Genomic DNA, 18040 nt, shown 5'->3' on the forward strand with positions numbered 1-18040 from the left:
ATTTACAAGTTAGGGGTCTGTCGGCTGCGACAGTCTATAAAACTTTTCAGCCGAGAACAATAGTAGATTTTTCTTCTGCACTGTGCCACTTGCTAGAATCAACAAAGGCTCTCCATTGTGATAAAACGATATCTAAGACAGAGTAGAAGAGAGTAAGGCAAAATGTGGCACAAATTTGCAAATCGCCGCCATAATTTGTTTCTCGCATGTTTCGAAAACAAAATACTGCCAAATTATTTTCTAGCTTTCTGACATCCCGTTCCCCAAATATAAAAAAAAATTACCTAAAACGAACTACACAGTTTATTGAAATTTAAGACTTATGAACGTTGCTTTTTACCCCACCCCATGAGGCAAAATGAGAAAGTGCACCGGCCGAAATGAGGCGTCCTTCAAAATCGCCGTATCACTTATCCTTGCAATGCATGCGCACAAGGTTGGGTCCATGGACATGTAGACAATCTTTGTCAGCCTATTCCAATGGCAGACACTGGCTCTAACACCTAACCCGGCCTTGTTTTGCTGAATGGCCCACTACAGTCGGCGCAGTTCTAACATCGAGCATTACGTGTAGCCTGTCTGCACGATATTTTTGAATTTCCTTTCTTCATCGCAAACTATCGCTCTTCTAGAGCCTAAGTGGTTGCTGTCTCGCTGGGCTGTGTTGAAAGCACTCGCGATTTGGATCTATTCGCAGTGCGTGAAGATGTGGTTTTAATATGATTGTACAGGCCAAAACGAACAGAACTTGCTCCATTGTAAGAATGTATTCTATAAATAGCTGTTCATGCCCGCCGGGCAGAGTGCGATACTGGGGTTTGCAGTGCTTTTTATACAGTTTCTGCTTTTATATTCTCTAATTTTCTTTACTATGGAAAATTTTGGGAATACCAGAACGGTTTATTTCACCGGCGCTACTTGCGTCTCTCTAGTTTGTTTAATTAATCGTTTGGAGTATCCTAGAGTGCTGGAAAACAAGGCCCGAGCTTCAGAGTAAGCTGTACCTTACAATACTTTCATTATACTGCGTTACAACATTACACTGCAGCCCCACCGCGGTGGGTGGTTACGGTGCTCGGCTGCTGACCCGAAATATACGGGTTCGATCCTGGCCGCAGGGGCCGAATTTCGATGAAGGCGTACTTCTAGAGGCCCGTGCACTGTGCGATGTCAGTGTACGTTAAAGAACCCCAGGTGGTCGAAATGTCCGGAGCCCTTCACTACGGTGTCCCTCATAGCCTGAGTCACTTTGGGGCCTTAAAACCCAGTAAACCAATCAACCAAACATTACACTACACTTTTTTATTCTCGCCAGAACATGAGAACATCTTGTTTTTTTTTCGACTGGAGCCTGCCGCTAAAACAATTTTATTTTATTTGCCCAAGGCGCAAAAATGATTAATCTTCGCATAAGACAGGATAAATAACCGATTGTATTGACTAAATACTTTCGCTTATCTTGAATGCCAGTTTTATTGAGCTGCAGAGTTTTGAAAATTCTTCCATGCAGAATTTTTCTCTTCTTCAATCGCTTTCTCGTTCGCCAAGGCGCACTTCACGGTTAATTTTTCTTCTCAGAACAGGTCAATCTGAACAAAGTTAAAGAGCCCCAAGTGGTCGAAATTTCCGGAGCCCTTCACTACGGCGTCCCTCATAGCCTGAGTTGCTTTGGGACGTTAAAACCCCAATAAATCAATTAACAAAGTTGAACAACACTGTGAAGTGCACGTCGCGGGTCATAGCCCATGAATATCAAATGAGTTTGGCAGCTCATTTAAATGTCAGTGGGTGCTAAGTAACAAAATAATGCGTTTTACTGTATGTCGCGTTTCCTTTCCTCTCCCCAAAATTTTGGGAGAGTAAATGGAGTGATTCTTGTTGCATCCAGTACCAAGCAAACATTTTTTGCTTTCCTCTGCTCTGCGAAAAGTAATTAAATCTTTACTGTATAATTGCTGCATAATTGTGTATTGCGGGAATTGCCTTCCCGTTCCTCTATAATGTTTTTTTTTGTAGCCTGCCTTAAATGCCTAATAGATAGTGATTATTTAGGAGAGATGCAGTTTCCAAGAAGATAATGCAGACTATGTAGCACCCTTGTAAAATATTCTGGTTTGAGATTATAAATATAAAGACTGCATAAGGCACTATTAGCTTGAAGCCAAATTATTCATCTTTATTCAGGACGAGCTGGATGACCTTATAGGTCTCCTAAAAGCAAATACATTGGGGAAAGCAAAACTAGTATGTTTTTTCCCCAGAATTTATCAACTCCAACGTTGACATCGACCAAACTCATCTTTCGTTGCAGTATGTATGCTCCCCCCCCTCCCCCCCCCCCTCCCCCCCCCTCCCCCTCTGCACCCCCCCTAATTCCGACTCATCTTAAAACTGATAGCGTTGTTCGTCTGCTTCGGTTAAGCGGTCTTGCTATAACATACTCTCTTTTCCAGTAAGCATCGACACGCCAAATATGTGTTCCTCAGGCGGACTTTTCTACCCTTCCTGATATGAGGACATGTTTTTTGCGCCACAGATAATGTACCGAGGCAAAGCGCACCGTGGCCGCTTTCGGTTTTCACGAGCCAACTGAAAAAAAAAAAACTCCCGCCTCTTTTCGTTTCAGAGCCACACAAGTGCAAGGGAAGAAGTCCTGCGCCGAAACGCTCGCTTTTTTGCGACACATTTTCCAATTATTTGCACGATGTCAGGTGAGTGCCAGTTCTTCCCAATGAGCCCCTTGCTTTTCACTAGCGTCTCCCTCCTTTGAGCAAAGCAAACAAGTGTGGCGAAAATCCCAGGGCTCGCTTTACCGAAGTTGTTTTTCTGGGCAGCAGACAACATGTTCGCATGAACGGTTTCCGCGAAGAACGTGACCGCACTGCGAAATGACCGAGACAGCTTCATCCGCAAAGAAGAGGCAAACATCCGATGCAGATTGTGCCTTCTGTATAAGGTGCTTTGTTTCGTCTGTGGTGCACATTGAAGTTATCGGCTGCCTGCAGGAAGTTTAACTAGAGATTTTAGTTAACAGTATGTTCGCTGCTGAAGCTTTTGCTACTCTATGGAAGATATATTTGCTAATTTAAGCTGCAGTGAATAATGGTTAGACGGAAATTGTGTGTACTGGGATTATGCTCTTGCTGTTCTGAAGATTTATGAACCTTTCTTTTTTTTAAAGGTAGCACCTGTTTTCTTTGAGAGCTAGTCGTTTGTTTTCTTCAAGTGTACTGCCAATCTAACCCTAAGAACTTTTTAGGCAAAAATTTCGTGTGTGTGTGTGTGTGTGCGTGTGCGTGTGCGTGTGTGTGTGCGTGCGTGCGTGTGTGCGTGCGTGCGTGTGCGTGTGCGTGCGTGCGTGCGTGCGTTCATTCATTCATTCATTCATTCATTCATTCATTCATTCATTCATTCATTCATTCATTCATTCATTCATTCATTACACAATGAAAGAGCTAAAGACGAAATCGATTGCCGAGATAATGCCAAGACAATGTGCAACTAAGGTGATTTGCTTTGGCATAGCTAGGCGTCAAGCAAGTGTGCTAGGGCATAGCTTAGCGGTGGGGTTGCATCTTAGTTTTTTATAGCAGCAGACAAAAGAATATTGTATGCCACGAATGAATGCATTTCAGTAGTGTGTGCCGCTTTCTTCATAAGGTCACTGCATATTCTCATTAACGAAGGTTCTCTAGCCTACATCGCAGCTGCCGCGGTTGCTCAGTGCTTATGGTGCTCGGCTGTTGCCCCGTAAGACGGATATTATCCCGGCCGTCGTGGTCGTATTTCGATGGAGGCCAAACGCTTGAGGCCCGCGTACTATGCGATGTCAGTGCACGTTAAAGAACTCCACGAGGTCGAAATCATCCGCAGCCCACCACTACGGCATCCCTCATAGCTTGAGTAGCTTTCGGCCGGTAAACAATACCAATATTGAAATAGTAAAACTTTTAAATAACTAGCTGTATACTTTTCAGAAAAAAATGACAAAGTATGAACACGTAAGGTATCGTTAATAAATTGTCTACAACTATTGGCATCATGCGCCTTCATTGTTATTTTTTCCTACTTCAGTTATAGTACTTTTATATACCTCATTATTTTCCTCCACATAAAACTATGCCTCTTTAGTATGCTCTACAACAACAGGAACAAACATTAGCTAACTGTTAATATTGCAGAAACGGGTCTTACGTCTGGTCTGTAATGTTCCGTATCACTCCCATACTGCACGCCTATTGAAGAAGCACAATCTCGTTTCTATTACATCTTTATAGAATTACAAATTGTGCCGGCTTTATAAACTTCGAATATTAAAAATAATGATGCATGAACTAAACTAGCAGGTTTACAGATAAACTCCACCACCTTTAACGTACATTATACGGAACCCTGGAACGCCACTAATTCCGAAAAAACTACGGGTTAATAGATGTTAAAATATTCATTGCCGACGGTTGTGGATCACCTTTTTATGGAAACAAATACCGACAAGGCTACAGTTTCATTAATGTAGTTGCGTGCCGTGTTTGTTTGGTTTGGTTTATGGGGTTTAACGTCCCAAAGCGACTGAGGCTATGAGAGACGCCGTAGTGGAGGGCTCCGGAAATTTCGACCACCTGGGGTTCTTTAACGTGCACTGACATCGCACAGTACACGGGCCTCTAGAATTTCTCCTCCAAAGAAATTCCAGCCGCCGCGGCCGGGATCGAACCCGCGTCTTTTGGGACAGCAGCCGAGCACCATAGCCACTGAGCCACCGCGGCGGCTCGTGCCGTGTTTGTATAATAATGTTTCTACGTTGTTTTGTTTTTCCTTGCTGCCTTTCTTTGGTTGTGTTTTTGATGCAATCCGAGCCAATGCTTGAATATATATGCGTATCACCTTCGCCGCACGCTGCTGCGCTGCTCTGCAAGCTGGGAGGTCAGGACTCCTCAAGCTGTTTTTACAGCCTTTTGCCTGCCCTCCTCGCAACATTCCTTTTTGTTGCGGAATGAATTACTTACTTACTAAACACCATAAGCCAACTAAACCAATCTAGGCTATCAACGACAATATGAAACATCAAATACGCTCAACAATCAAAGTGGCAGAAAAAAAACCTGTGTCTGTCAAGTTCCTCCAAATTGAAACGAGATCTCTCAAACTCCGAGCACGCTGTCTTTGATAGATTATTAGTTGCGGCTTTGTTCTGTAAGAAGCGTCTTCTGGAAAAATCAACCTTACTTTCTATTTACTGGCAGATTTCTCTTCTTTATGCTGCAGTAGAGAAATCTCTTCAACTCTGAGATCCTCACAGGAATTCAGGCATTCAATTTCAGCTTGTAACAAGGTCAACTTTCCTTGAAGTTTCTCGAGTAGAAAACCACGGCGTAAAGCTGAGGCGCAGTGGCCTTCTATAGCACAATGTTCAAGTTGTTAAAATTGAAGTTATTTGTACCTAAGACGAGATTTTTGCCTCCTTGGTTCTGCTCCTCAATAAGAGCCGCTTGGGTGGGTTCTTATCTCTTTCCTAAGCCACTCTAACTTTGGACCAAAGTTTTCTGCTTTCTGGCAACCATGCCATGCTGGACGGGATGCGATTAGCTGTACTACTTATATCTCGGTCTCTCACTCAAGCGTCATAACCGGCAGCGTCAGCGAAGAAGCGATCGGATCTCTCATCGGTAGGTTAAGCATCGAATGGTTAGAGAAGGAACTAAACACGTGTCGGCTGAGGTCCTTGCAAAGGGAGTGCCTTTTAGAGAGTTTTCAGACTTCCGAAACCCCGGAGTTGCAACAAAGTCTTACCTGAACACGGTTCTCCACCGGAATGAAAAAATTGAATGAAGGTATTCAACACTGGCTGAGCCGCAGAAAAGAATAAGAAATGCTCTTGTCTTACGTTTGCTGCCAACAATGGCAGCTGAACGCTGTTGAATGAGCCAATGTTGGGTGTGGAGCGTGGTGCATAGTAACAACAGGGTGGAAGGGAAAAAAAATATTATGATTTTAAGCTAATAAAGACTGTGACATCGTAGCAGGGCACACAGTGACTTTTTTGCAACATGCACTTATATCTCTTGCAATTTTCGACATTTTCGACCCCGATTTCCTTCACTAATCCGGTCTGGCTGTCTGGCCCAGGAGCAAATCTCGCAATGGCTACGACATTCTGTTATATAAATGCTAACCGCACAACGGGACAGAGTACCTGACTGAATTTACTCAGCAGCATCATTGTAAAAAGAAAAAAGGCACTCGTACATTGGAATAGTTCTTCCAGATTACCATATAGTACCTGTTATGATATCGACTTTTGCAGATGTCTGAACCAATGGTAAAGCGAGTGACGTCCCTGCTTTTAATGTTGTCATTGAGATGGCGCCACCCACTGGCGGTCATAAGAGAGGAAATTACTCATTGCCATCCAGCCAAGCGCAGCCATTGGCTACTATGAGTTATATAAAAATTAGAACTTTTCTTTGACTACAAAGTTTCCGTGGAAGCTGTATAGCTCTAGAGCCTGGTACCCATCTGCATATTCCTATCTGCATATGTTTCCCCTGTTTTTCGAGTGTAGTGCTACTTGCCGGATTGTACATAGGGATCTTTCGTGCGAAATTTTTGTACAAGATGCCGAGGCCCCGTCAGGCCTGAGTGCGCCCTTCGCTTGGCCTCCCGCTCTAGACACCTTGTAAGAAGTAAACAAAACAAGAATATAAAAAGGGGGCTTCGTTTATCTACCAGTGCCACAATTCTGGCGCAAAATGAAGCTTTCACTTTGGGATTCGTGCATTCAAACTAGTGTGTATCCAGAGTGGGCGCAAACGGGACGAAGAGCTGGGACTGCATTTTTCTCTCTGGAGTAGGGTCTGCTATTACATGACGAGAGCAGTAGAAGCAATGTGGAGCACTGGACCTTGGGATGCAGCCGTAGATATTCGTTCTTGTACGAGTATAGTGAGATTTGTAGTGATCGCTTCCTTTTATTCTTGTTGCGTGCAGAATGGCGCCTTTCACTCCACGCCGCTGTAAGCGCGCCTCATCTCCCAGTTCTAAGAGATCGGCCGCCAGACCAGTTCAGCGGGACCCGAGTTCATAAGAGACATTGACGACACGGAGCGCATCTGACAAAAGGGTGAGTACGTTCGCCGTAACCATACTCAGCCTATCTTTCGTCCCGTTATGAGCTCTCTATTTCTGCATTAATCGCTGCTCGCCTGCAGAACGCGGACACGGGCAGTCATCGTGATACGGGGCAATCGTAATATAATGGAGCCATCTTTATAGTAGTGGGGTCTGTCCTTACCGGATGTGTCGTCGTGCTAGAAACAACAGTAAATGAAATCCATGAGAAGAAAGCACAGAGTGGAAATTATATCGCCTTTTTGTGTAGTCCTGCAAAAAATCAGTGCATCAATAAAAAAATAAAGAAGTAACTCGATTTTAAACCTCTGTCTGCACCCCATATATCTTCTTATTCATTATACCGTTCTATTTTTTGTTTGATGGTGCAAAAGCATTGTGTTGGGTTGTGTTGTGCTGGAATTTATGGCACATAGGCAACTAAGGCTATCACGCACCAAAAAAAGTTTGAAGATACCCCACAAGGCACGTGACATTCCTATGCGACGTGCAGGTTAAGCCGTATAGTAGCAGCATAACAAATATGTACGAAAATTCATTATTTGCATAGGCAGCTCCTTTTGGACGTATAAGGGCCACTTCGGACCCATGCATCCACTCTCATACCTCCAAGACCAGAATTAATTGCCCCCTCTTTCTTCCCTCCACGCTGATCGACGATTGCGAGTGCTTCTGGTCTCGCTATTAGAGAGGGAAAAAGATTCAGGGCGGCGCTTTGTTGACCTAAAGTGCGGTGAGGCGAAAGCCTTAAGCGCAGTGTTGCTGCTTGTGTGACTGATGTGTGGTTAAGGTAATCAAGCAGAACTTTTTGCGAGGCTAGTGGTTAAGGTGTTAAGGTGCGGTTAAGGTGGCTAACCATGTTAAGGTGGTTAAGGTGGCTAAAGTGGTTAAGGTGTTAATTAAGTACACAATTGTTTGTGAATCTTAAATTCTGGAGACTCTGGAGGGCGTTTGGGAGGCATCCGTCTGGTTCGACGCTCTTCTGCAAACTCTCCAGCGTCCTAGACAAGGAGAACTACACATGCGTTGGCAGGAAGTAGCGTAGCCATAAGGACGCTCGGCTGCGGAACGGATGGATGGTGGTTCGAATCCCATCGTATACAAAGATCTTTTCCTGGTATGACTACAAAAAGCGTGACAACTCTGCTGACAACCTTCTGCTGACGACCTTCTGTCGACAACGATGAGGCATTAAAGGCTTTCGCCTTAATATATTATTTTCTAAATCATTCAATCAGGGCCTAGAAGCCTGAAGCTGAGGCATTGGACGCTCCCGTTACATCGGACAAGTCGGATACCAAAGCGCGCTAAAGTGTACTCACAACACGTTGCCCCAAGTGGTCGCTGCGCGGCGCAATTTCATCACTTATCGCGGGTGCTGTGAAACAGTGAGCGCGTTCTTTGGCCGATGGTTAACTTCAAGGAGAACGGGCACACACTCCATTAATAAATACGCCTATGCGAGGGCAAAAAGGGTGTAAGGTACGCGTAAAGACAGTGCACTGGAGGACAGTTTACTCCCATTTTTACTCTTTCCTGTTTAGAGTGCAGCCATGGTTGCCTCAAGAAGAGAGCATGTTCGTTGGAGACTGAGGCCGCTGTAATATGCAAATTCTTTCCCTAAATTACGTATCATTTGATCTTTCAGCGCCACGTTTGCAAAATATAGCAGCTTGTCGCCACTTGAGGTAATGATAAAGGGCGAGAAGAATGCAAATAGGTAAACATATGAAAGCATTACCTGCGTTAACCGAGACTCTGCATAGTTCGTTGCCAACGCATTGAGGAGTTTACTAGCAGGAAAGTTATTTTTATGAATCGCGAATCCAGCCGCGCTGGCTCAGTGGTTAAGGCGCCCGTCTGCCGAGCCGAAGTACCCGGGTTCGAACCCGACTAAGGCGGCCGCGTTTGGATGGAGGCGAAAACGTAAAAGGCGACCTTGTGGTGTGCGATGTCAGTGCAGGTTAAAGATCCCCAGGGGGTCGAAACTATTCTGGAGACCTCCAATACCGCAACTCTTTCTCTCTTTCTTCTCTCACTCCCACCTTCCTCCCTTTCCTTGCGGCGCAGTTCAGGTGTCCGCCTAGATATGTGAGACAGATACTGCGCCATTTCCTTTCTTCAAAAGCCATTTATCAATTTATGAAGCGCGAAAAGAATAAAGTTGGATTTGTCACCCCTTTTTGAAAAGGAAGCTGTTGATTTCATGCTTAGGCTTTAAATTGACAAGCGATAAATGTTTTATTCCACCCATAAACTAAGAACGCCGTGAATGATATTGTCGGCCTTTCTTTATTGATGCTCCTTTTCTTCCTGCTTTTTTTTTCGCTTAGTAGTTTCTGTACACCCGTTTATTGCAGACTTGTTTGTAGAATAAACTTATTTTTGCACTTTAATATTTATGTCCTTAAAACTCCTCGCAATATGTCTATGTATAATTTAGCACTATTTTCTCTCTGTATATGTTCTGCCTTCGAGTAAATGACAGTGCGAGGGCGTTAACTTTCCGAATGACGCTATATTGTAACCTGTAATTAGACATAATAAGACACGAGCTGAAGAAAGACAGAGTACGCCGATTATTTCTAGGTCGGCTGCGCCCACAAATGTCTTCATTTTCATCTTACGGTGTGAGCTGCTCATCTGATTCCAAAACGTGGCAGTCATTAAACTTGAGGCTGCAAGAGATGGGACTTTCGGAACCTTTTTTTGACTGCGCTTGTATGATGGCAGAGGAAATCGTGACGACAACGGCTATCAGAAGAGTGGCGGATCGGGATAGTTGGTGCACGATTGACATTTTTCGAAAGCGCTAAAACAACACGGAAGTAGCGCTCGTCGCAGTCCGTCCCTTCTTTGTCCGTGTTGTTTTAGCGCTTTCGAAAAATGTCAGACATCGACTATCAGACGGAAACGTAAAGTAAAGGACTTCTAGCGAGGAAAACAAAAGTTGGGAAAGCAGATGCGCCGTACTGTCGGTCAGTATTGGGCCTAAATATTGTCAAGTGCTTGCGATGGTAGGAATAGTAGAGACCGCACGATAAGTCTGGTTAAGAGCGCAAATTATTTTTCTCTGGTGACCTCGTGTTCACAAAGACAAAGCAATTCGGCGGCAACGAGCGCAGCAAGTGCAATGGACTGTCTTGGGGTTGTGATGCCATGAAAGGTTATGCGCAAAAAAGACGACACGAAAACGGAAGACACGACAGGACGAGCGCAAACTAACAACTAGTATCAAACCAACAAGTATCAAGCCAATTACAAGTGTTACAAGTATTACAATTATCAAGCCTACTAGCCCGACAACATCTCTTGATGTCCTCAGGTTAAGACTAGGCGTAGCAGTCAGCAACGGTCAATTCGAAAGCAACAATAAATTTTGAAGATAAGGCGCCTAAAGCACTTACGACAGTCTCAAACACTGGAATCTCAAACACTGTAGAAACAGTTCCGCACAGCTACAATCATTCCGAATAAATCTGGTCTCTTTTTGCGCGGCTACCGAACTGAGAAGGGGCGTACCAGCGGCTTTAAACCATGAACGTGAAAAACAAACATCGAAATTCTTCGCGACATTATGCTATTGCATGCGAAAAGAGAAATATGATTTCTTATATATCCTGGCATACTCGGTGCCACAGAGGTTGGTTCGTTGGTTGGCCTCAAATAAAATGGCACATACCCACTACGGGGGAGTGGCCAAGACACAGGCGGTGAACTGTTGGAATGATTAGCAGTTTTAGAGGAAAAGGAGTATTAATAGGGATTAGGCTGACAGATTGGACGACGCAACGACAGGGGACCTGTTAGCTGAGACATCGAAGACGGGACGATGGCTTTTTGTGCAAATTTGAATGCAACACGTGCAATGGTTCAATTTTGCACTGACTTAAAGAGTGAAAAATAAAATATAAAATAAATTTTTTAAAATAAAAAAAATCAGAAACTTCCACTATTTAAGTAATTGGGGACAAAGAGACGTGTCGCACAAAAAAAAAAACGTTTACCTACATCGATCCCGCCTCAGAAACGACGAGCGGTGCCTCCCTGTGCAATACAACGTTCACCCGCGAGCCACTTCAGTCCATCGAAGAAAATCCTCATAAAATTTGTCTCGTATAGTTCAATGAAGTGAAAGCAAGGAAGACTGAAGATCAGCACAAGAACCGGGATGAAACACGAGCAAATAAATAAGGGCAAGGCACTTCACCTCCACCATTTAGTCTTGAAAAGTCCTGCCCCAACAAAGTTCAAAAGCTGGACTTTGCTAAAAAAAATGGCAGAGTGGGCGGATCGAGCTTCATGAAAAATAAAACGACAAAATTGTGACACCCAATCCACGCAGTGATAAAGAAAACAGACAGGCATGTCCGCATAGAAACCGGCAAATTTTGAGAGCATTTCGTCGAAGTAACAGGCGAAGTACCTTAACGTTCACCTGGCGTCTATATGCCCAGCGAATGAAAGGCCTCCCGTGTCCGTGCTCGTTCGGAGAAGGGCCGTAAAGTAAGACTCTCTTCCTTGCTGCATCTATTTTAACGCATTTTTTTAACGCAGTTTTGTTCACCCACTCTTCTGTCCGAAAACGTAGACTTGTACAGGACCAAGTTACATTCTTTTCCTTCCTCTTCCAGCTGGCGTAATAGAAATATTATTGCGGTTGTTTTTCTTTCCATGCATTGACATTTGTTTGGTGTCACCGGGCGCTATTTTGGGAAGCCCTAGAATACACGGAGCTCTCTCTCGTCTGAAAAGAAGCGCTGTCCTGTGCACTGCACTCGCTGCTGTCACGATTAAACTCCGCGCGTACTTTGGACATTTCTTGCGTTTATTTTCTTATTTCGTCTTGACGGCTTCTTCTACTACCTTTCCAGTCGACCCAGTAAGTATATGGCTTATTTTAGCTCATGTCTTACCAGCGTGCTGGGGCCGTATGCTCCTATCGGACCGGCTTCAGAAGCGCTCAATATTGCTTTGCAACCTGTGGGGACCAGCTGCCCCGCTGATCCCCTATGGTTGGCTTTTCCGTGATGCACTCTCGCTAGCCTGGTTAATTACCTTAACTAACAAGGGAGGGTGCCGGTGTCACAGCGACATGAGTGCCACGGATGGCGTGATTGCAGCGCGCGCGGCGAGGGGGAGACGGCTCTCTTTGGCTTGGGAATTGAACGCGTACGAAAGTGTCGGCGCGGTACTCAGCTCTCCGCCAGCGCGGCGAGGCCTCATGGCTAGAATATTCTCCCGCCACCCCGTTCCGTCCGGCCTCGGAGTTTCCCCCTTGTCCTGGCGTGTGCGAACGTTTGCTCATAACCGTGCTGGTGAGTCGGAGGTCCTCGAATGGTTAGCGCATTTTAAGGCGAAAGCCTTTAATGACGAAAGTGTGTCACATGCGTTTAACTCTGGTACTAAAAAAAGATAGAAGAAAAGCAATGATTGCTTCAGATAGAGGAGGAAAAATGAACTTCGAAGCCAAGTTTGATGACTGTAGAATAATTAGTTAATTAATTATAGGCAAAAATGTCGAAATTGTGTCGAAATAGCGCGGACGTCGATATACCACGGGAACGGTGTGAGGTCACATCCACCGGAAGTCGTCACGGCGTAGTGAAAATTGTCTCAGAATGATCGGAGAAGCGTCGGATTTGTGACAAATTAGATGGAAAAATGTGTAATTAAGCGTAATAAACACTTAAGATTCCCGAAATATGTATAATTTGGGTATCGATATAGCCACAGGAATGGTGTGACGTCACATCCACCGGAGGTCGTCACGACATAGGGTTGTTAGCTGGCGTTATTCTTGTTGTAGCCATAAATGCCTGTTTGTGTCAGCCAGGGTGTCGTTTCTTTGTTCCGTCAGAGCAAGTCCCACCGGGGTCGGCGTGCGCTCGGTAGCATACGCGATCACAGTTTGGGGTCTGGCGGTTTTGAAAGCGGCAGCCGCGATAAGCGGGGAGAATTTATTTATTTCCCCTGTTAACCCCCCCCCCCCCCCCCCCCCCCCTCCAAACCATTCATTTCAGACGCACGCCATCGGCGCATACCCAGTCGGGCCTGTAATCACGCTTACTAGTGCCACTTAAAACACAGTGCTAAGGCTTAACTTGAAGTGCTAGGACTTTTCCTAAAAAGAGATTGTGAATTAATCTCTCATCTGCAAAATGAAGGGCTACTATTTTTGTTTTGTTTTTATTGCGCTTTCATCGTAAAATGCTGTGTGTCAGTGCTGAAACCATGTATGACAGCAAAGAAAGCAACAAACTGGAATTTTTCAAGTTTTACTCACGTAACGATATCTACAGGTTTCGCAGAGCTTAGCTACACTTGTAAGCTCTGCAAGAAGGGCTGATCATGGTATGTAGCGTAAAGCACAGGTTCTCTCTATTTCAGTCAGCATCCTGCCAAACTAGCGCGCTCGAAATAGCTGCAGACTATTGCGTAATCACGGTTATAAATAAGCGTGAAATGGTTTCAGGTATAGGATATGCAATTCGCGGTTAGCGGGTACTAAAGTGTGCTTTTGGCATTAATTGCTTTTTCTGCGTTTTTTTTTTTACTAGTAACTCGCGCCACGTCAGCTATGCTGCTGATGAGATTGTGGGTGAGTGGCCACAAAACATTTCGGCATCAAGAGGTCGAATGTCTTGTTTCCGCCAAGGTCCTCGTACGTTTTTTTTTGTAATCCTGATTTCCCCATGGCTGACACCAGGCTGTCTCCAGGCGAAACTCAGCCAGAAATCTCACTTGAAGTTATGCAAAATTATAATTAAAAACCCTGCAACAAATGAGACTGAGGGTGGTTGCACGGATCATGAACGCATTCATTGCAAATTAACGATAACTGCTTGCTAAACCAATATACAACACAGGTGTTGGCTTGAATAATGTATTCGAAGAAATTTTCACTCAAAATTCTCGGAAGCTTGTTTATTTGTTTCCCGTCTCACCTACGCTTCAAGCTAATTTTTTTGCCACACGATTAATTTTTTTTCGATTTCAGACTTGGTTAAGCAGTGTTAATATACATGCAGAACAAAAATGTCTGAGAGGGTTTAATATAAACCCCAGGTAACTCACAGGAAGCAGAATTAAAAAAATTACATGAGAAGGCAACCGAACGCTACCCTTCCCTGTCAAGCAAGATAGTGCATGAAGTCAAAAATAAGCTACGAACACTGGCACACTTATTTCAGAGTAGGAAAAAAAGCTGCTAATGCGTGAGATAGAAGAACTGCTTTTCGCGGTTATCGCAAAGACTTTGGTTCGGCTGTACAGCATTATCGCATGTACGCTACCTCTAAGACCCGGAAGTTTTTCAGGGGTAACTTCGTCGAACGTAATGGACTCTTTTTGTCTGCCTAGGTTCTCAAAAGTATCGCTGATTGAAAAGATAGGCAGATAATACGACAAGTACAGGCAGGTAGCTGTCCACAACCTAATGTGGTTAGGCAGCTTACACCGGGCCAAGGGGATAACGGCTAACGATGTTGACATTTAAAGGAAAAAAAAGGGTAGTTGGTTAATGTACGCGCCACGAATCCCTTCAACCGTACATGAATGCACTGGAGCAGCCAGTTAGGCCTGTTAGTAAGGCCTTATAGGCTCGGGCACCACGGCAGAGCTGCGCTTATTTTCTGGGCCGCTGGCGTGAGAAACAGGGAACTATGACGAGGCTACGTCTATTTTTTTTTTTCTGAGAAGCATTGACTATAACCTAATCGACTTATTGGGCTCAGGAGTGGCTGCACTTAGTACAGCACTGCACAGACCTAACTCTGAGGCTCAAGCTAAGCCTGGGCCCGGCTTAGGTGGGCCACTTCAAGCTCGGGTCCGGCGAAGCGCATATTTTGGCCTAGCCCGCGGGCTGGGCCCGGGCTTTCTAGCCGGGCTGAGCCCGCACGTGCTTTAGCAGTTGTTCATCGATGCCAAAGGAACAGTAAAGTTTGTAAAGAGTGAGAGATAGGGATGGCTGAGTTAGATTTTAGGGTGCTTGACTTCGGTTCGCTTTGCTGAAAGCAGGTTCATTCACGGCGTCAGGAAAAAAACAGCGATTATCAAAAATGCGCTTAGGTTGCGTTCAACCAATGTGGTTGTAAGACTAGGCAAGGTAAGTGAGAAAAAACCACGGCTATTTATTGTGTAATCGTAGAGACGAAAAATGTATGTCGCAATCAATATCAGAACTATTTTTGAGACAATTTATTTATTTACTTAATGAGAAACTGATTTCTTCGGACAAGTGGAAGCAACGCTATAGACGCCTTGGGTCAGAATAAACTTGGCTACGACTCGATGGAAAGGGTAGCCCATGTAGAAGCGGCGATTTGCCAGGCTAGAATTCTTTACTGAGTTTAGTAAATATGTAGCCCTTCTAAGCGCCTATTGAGAGTTGGCGTTCATACCGGGGATAGGCATGCTGTAGCAGCAGCATGTATCACCGTTCCCGTGGAGATAATAATAACAGTACACTGAAGTAATTTTGCTCGCGGCAGATAGATCTCTACGTTTCGGAAAAGTAATTTAACTATGAAAGTTTTCGACGCGAAGTCGACTATGCACTTAAAAGCCCTATAAATTAATTTACAAGACCACTACTTTATTTGAAAAAAGTTGATAAAACAATGTGGATACAACAAAAACATATATTTCTCACAGCCTCCACCTTCGATATATACTTGATTAGGAAGTCCCAAGTCAGAAGAATCAAGCTTTAACGTAAAGACCAGAGATTATTTAACAATCCTTGCCGACTATCAAAAGAACTGTAGCGTGACCTGATGTATGACACTGTGGAGTTGCTTGGAGAGAGCCTGATGCATTAAAATGAGCTTGAAATAGGCTCGCATTAGAGGAGCTTGAGGGGTTGTTTAACGATGCATGCCATTATGACCAGCAGTAGTTAAAGCTTATTCACGCAGCAGACCTCAACACTCAAAAAATGTTTTGAACAATAAAGCGTACCGCGAACTCGCATGCATCATACGCATTCTACTCCGACTTACGTAAAGGGGCAATTTAAAAATGTTAAAACATTCATTCAGGACTCTACAGCGGGGGCACTTCATAAGGCTTTTTTTCCTGTTCGGACTGCATGCTCTATATAGGGGCTTTCTGCTATCGACGTGCCTGTTTATCTTATTAAAGTTACTAACACCAAAGTGAACAAAATTAAAGTGAGCAACGCTTGAATCTTAAGCGATGCGAGCAAGTCAGCAACGTGAGGAAGGTGGAAATTCATTAACTACTCACAAACTAAATTTGTGAGTAGTCGTTTACAAAAGTGTTTGTGGTGGGAGGATGCTGAAACATACAGAACAAACTGCACGAGTACAGATGAAACATGCAAGTATGCAACGTCATCGCAGGTCTCCTATGTTCATTTAAGTACGTCACAGGAGCGATTGGGTCAGGATGGTTGCAGTCAGGAAATGTGTAGCAGAGAAAAATTTGTCGAAATCTTCATGATAAATCGTAATGACAAATTGTACACAGCCAGAAAGTCTGCAGAATTGATTTGGACTGAAAAGAAATTAGGCGTGAGTTGTCCTGACTATTCCGTTATTAATGCTAATTTAGAAAGGAGGCGCGAAGAAGAACTGAGAAGTCAACATACTTTTTTTTAGGATCTCCACAAGCTGTTCTATTAGATTTAGGCATAAAAAAAAACACAGGTAAGAACAACAAAAAACACGCTAAATAAAAACACATTGTGTGTATTCACCTTCATTCATAGACGGTCGGTCGAGGCGTGAAGTGAAGAGACCAGCTGACGGCCACTCAGCTGTTCTCGTTAGCCAAGAATTTTCTGAACTTATCGTGTTCTGGAGCTTCCTCGCCACCATGTCCACTAGTGAAAACCTTGTGCATTTAGTGTCCCTAGAAAACTACTCGACTTATAACTGAATGCCAAAGCAGCTCTGAAAAAGAACCGTACCAACTTTCCAAATTACGAAGTTTCAGTAACATACCGCAGCAGTGGCCTAGAGGTTTGAGCATCCGCCTAGCATGCGGGAGGTGTGCCGCTGTGTACCCACCTGTAGTGTAATGGGTAAAAGCTTTCCCCTGGCCTGGTGGTCGGCTTGTCTGGGGAAAACGCTTGGGAAAAGTGGCCCTCACCCAAATTGTGTACAAGCAAACATCTTTTGCTATGGTACCCTTTGTCCAAAAGCTACCCTTCCGCCACAAAATTTATTGTCATCGCATTCAGCAACACATTTTAGATCAACTTCAGGTGCTCACCTGTAGTAGCCACTGTAGTACAGTTTTCCATTAGAGAGGGACAGCTAACACGAGCAGAGTGTGCGGCAGTCGGTTCTTCGTAAACTGAGGGCATATGAAAAACTTTGCTCGGGGGAACGCAGATATATATGCGTTTAATTCCAAGCCGTGCAAAAGTTATTTTGCACTCTGTGTAGCAGTTTAAGAAACGATGGGCAGAGCACAACTGTCCACGACCAACGCGTCTCTTCATAGCGTCTCTTCATCGTCTCTAAAAGCCGAAAAAACTATGCAGTCAGTGGTCGCCTGGGTACATGAGCCTGGACACATTGGCAGCAGCAGAAATGCCTCTATCACTGACCTCCAGTCATCCCTGTCCCCCGCCAGATGCGGACAACCTATTACCGCAAATTGCCCCAGACCTCATCTCCCTACTCTACTCTCTGTTGTCCCTGGCTACGCGTTCCTTCTCTAGGAATCCACACTGTTACGTCCTGCTTAAGCTCAGTTCATTATCTTGATTTCTGCTAGAATGTCATCAGCTCTAGTCTGTCATCTACTCGGTCAGTAAGCTCTTTTTAGTCTTTCTCATCCGATTAGTTACCTAGAGCTTGCCTAATCTTCTATCTTTTTTTTAGAGAGAGCGGCTGGAAATGAAAAAGTTTGAGTTCGTCACAGCAAGCTGATAGCCGTT

General features: G+C 44.4%; 1 protein-coding gene and 1 long non-coding RNA gene across 6 annotated transcripts in view; both read left to right on the forward strand.

The window, feature by feature from the left end:
* Positions 1-2711, forward strand: part of LOC149335140 (uncharacterized) — a 167983-nt gene extending 165272 nt beyond the window's left edge. Inside the window, exon 4 of one of the 5 annotated variants that reach the window (XR_016284011.1) lies at positions 2627-2711. The gene's annotated coding sequence lies outside the window, so the exon portion shown is untranslated. The remainder of the gene's footprint in view (positions 1-2626) is intronic. The other 4 variants (XR_016284010.1, XR_016284013.1, XR_016284009.1 and 1 more) reach the window with 4 other exon arrangements.
* Positions 2705-18040, forward strand: part of LOC149335143 (uncharacterized) — a 75536-nt gene continuing 60200 nt past the window's right edge. Inside the window, exons 1-2 of the long non-coding RNA XR_016284496.1 lie at positions 2705-2711; positions 7105-7120. This is a non-coding gene — a long non-coding RNA (uncharacterized LOC149335143). The remainder of the gene's footprint in view (positions 2712-7104; positions 7121-18040) is intronic.

Source organism: Amblyomma mixtum, chromosome 7 (genome assembly GCF_055824585.1).
Source record: "Amblyomma mixtum isolate Tamu chromosome 7, ASM5582458v1, whole genome shotgun sequence".
NCBI lineage: Eukaryota > Metazoa > Arthropoda > Arachnida > Ixodida > Ixodidae > Amblyomma > Amblyomma mixtum.